Genomic DNA, 2,372 nt, shown 5'->3' with positions numbered 1-2,372 from the left:
TCCACCGCCCCCGGGGAACCCGGGGCGCAGAGGGGGAAAGCCGCCTGACTGCAGGCTCCGCGCACTAATGGGATTGCAAGAGCGCCAGCAAGAAGGGATTAGTGATGAGAGGAACTCGCTGAAATTACATTGGGTTTTATTTTTAAAGTCTGTAGCAAAGGCAATGGAGAAGGAAACACATTTTCTGCAAACCCAGCTGAGTGCAGGGACTACTTTGCAGAGAGGGTCAATGTTGCAAATCGTCTGTGAAACATAAGAGCAAATCCAGTCATGTGCAGCCTATGCATTATGGAACATTCTGCTAAGTGCGCTGATGAAGAATGCTTTCGATCACTCTCCACAGCGACTTTCCGATATGAACCGCGATTTGCCAAAGACGAAGACAGTGACAACATATTGATACCACTTACTTGAGCATCTGATTAGTTCTAATCAAGCCCTGCTGCGTGCGCATGGCTGTACACATGTCTGTTTCCTGAAATCCTCCGGCCGGGAATCTGATCTGCCTGACAGGACAGAGTTCATTCCCAGGCGCTCATTATTTCACGTTTTCTCATTTTTATCACACTCTGCAGCGGCGAGTCATCTTACTATTCCAGAAAGTATGCACAATGTCAACAGTCCCCGCGCACAACTGACAACAGCCTTGCCTAGAAAGCCCCAGACAACTCCAACTGTGGTCATTTCGGAGATTTGAAAACTCAAGCAGAGAACAGGTCAACTTTCCTTGCCAACCCACACAATTTCGGAGCTGGGCGAGGACCCAAGCGGGAGCTGTTTGTATTCCAGTTTCACATGGACTGGTTCACTTGCACTTGGGTCTGAATCACCATTTTAACACTCCCTCTCCCGCCCCTGAAGGGATGTGAAATAGATTGTTTTACCAACAGGCCTGGGGCTGGCTGCCTGGCTCTTTATTCCCTCGGCTTTCCTATTTCTAGATCTCACCCCCGCATTGTACCACCGTTCCCTCCAGAGGAGCAACATCGCTGCTCGGAAGCCAGTCTCCCATGTGAGGCCACCCCGGCCCTCCCCGGGCCATCGATTCCTTTCAGCACCAGATGTGACAAATCGGCAAAGTGGCCGTGCGGGTTTTCTAGGTCACTCGTCACCCGTTTGTTTTTCTGAGTGATCAGCAACTTACCTTGTGCTTCAGGTCCCTGAGATAAGAGTTCAAACGCCACGGAAATCTGCTCCTGCGGGGCCGGGGTCTGATGGAGACAGAAAGCCGCAGGCTCACCCTCCTGCCAGGGGTGACTGTCAATTTCAGCCTCAGGCTCCCAGGCCCGGCCCCCCCGCCCCCCGCCAGCCTGGGCGTCACGTGCTCAGCCCAGCCACTCAGCCCAGCCGCTCAGCCCAGCCTCCCAGCCCTGCCCAGCCGGCTCTGTCACCTCCACCTCTTGCCGCTGAAGGCCGGGCAGGCCGATCTCCTTCGCCTACACCCGGTGCGTTCATGCCCAGAGAGAACCCGGAGTCCCGACCCAGGACGCCCTGCCGGGCTGCACGGCTTCTGTGACTGGGGTTCCCAGAACCAATGGGGTGCGGGGGTCCCTATAAAATGCCCTCCTTCCTCCTCGTGGGTGACAGTTTTGCCCGCAGGTTAGTTTCACCTTCTGTTGACAAAGTGATTGCTCAAGTGTGAAAAGCCTGGCAGCACACAGGGGCGACCCTGGGCCGTGCATTTGGCAGCAGAATGAGCCCCTGAGAACTGCTGCTCAGAAAAATCTTGAGGAAACAAGACGCCAGCCAGGCTCTGGGGTTAATGTTTAATGGTCGGGAGGCCCGGGCTCAACTTCTCTTCCATTTAAATTCACATCCTATTCGCCCCGTGGAGCTGGAAGGTTCCTGTTCCCGTCCTGCATGACATGATTCTTCAAATATTGTGTTCCCACCTTTGCGGTTTCCTTCCTGCCCACGGCGCCTCTGGCTTCTCACAGGTTTTGGGTTTTATCCCTTTGAATCCTTTTCCTCTTGATGATCTGCTGCTGGGACATTTGGCGCCGGATGAGGACCTTCCTGGCCACCACACTGGGAGGGAGGCGCTGCTGGCACCCAGTGGGTCGCGGCCAGGAATGCTGCCAGGGCAGCGCCACGGCAGCGAATGTTCCAGGCCAGGGCAGCAACAGGCAGAGGTGGAGAGACCCTGGTCTACAATTTCGTATAAAGTATAATTTGATGCCCAAATGTTTCATTTCCCAGCCATTTTTAAGAGTGCACCCTGTTGACCAATGTCACCCCAATAAATTTAATTAAAAAAACAACAACAGTGTATAAGGCGCTGGAAATTCTGTTCCTATATTGCCTGCACGTTCTACACTATTGGCTGCGTGTCCCTACACTATTGCCTGCGTGTCCCTACACTATTGGCTGCG

General features: G+C 53.8%; 1 protein-coding gene across 2 annotated transcripts in view; it reads right to left on the bottom strand.

Annotated features, from left to right (window-relative positions):
* CLCN4 (chloride channel, voltage-sensitive 4) overlaps positions 1 to 1,409 on the bottom strand; it is a 57,107-nt gene extending 55,698 nt beyond the window's left edge. The window contains exons 1-2 of one of the 2 annotated variants that reach the window (XM_005880806.2): positions 1,392 to 1,409; positions 1,145 to 1,211 (exon numbers count right to left, since the gene is read on the bottom strand). The gene's annotated coding sequence lies outside the window, so the exon portion shown is untranslated. Of the gene's footprint in view, positions 1 to 1,144; positions 1,308 to 1,391 lie in introns of those variants that run through there. The other variant, XM_014528834.1, reaches the window with a different exon arrangement.
* Between the last annotated feature and the right edge of the window lie 963 nt (positions 1,410 to 2,372).

This window comes from Myotis brandtii, unplaced genomic scaffold (assembly GCF_000412655.1).
Source record: "Myotis brandtii unplaced genomic scaffold, ASM41265v1 scaffold655, whole genome shotgun sequence".
Classification (NCBI taxonomy): Eukaryota; Metazoa; Chordata; class Mammalia; order Chiroptera; family Vespertilionidae; genus Myotis; species Myotis brandtii.
The sequence above is the reverse complement of the archived record's forward strand: the minus strand, read 5'-3'. Positions and strand labels throughout refer to the sequence as shown.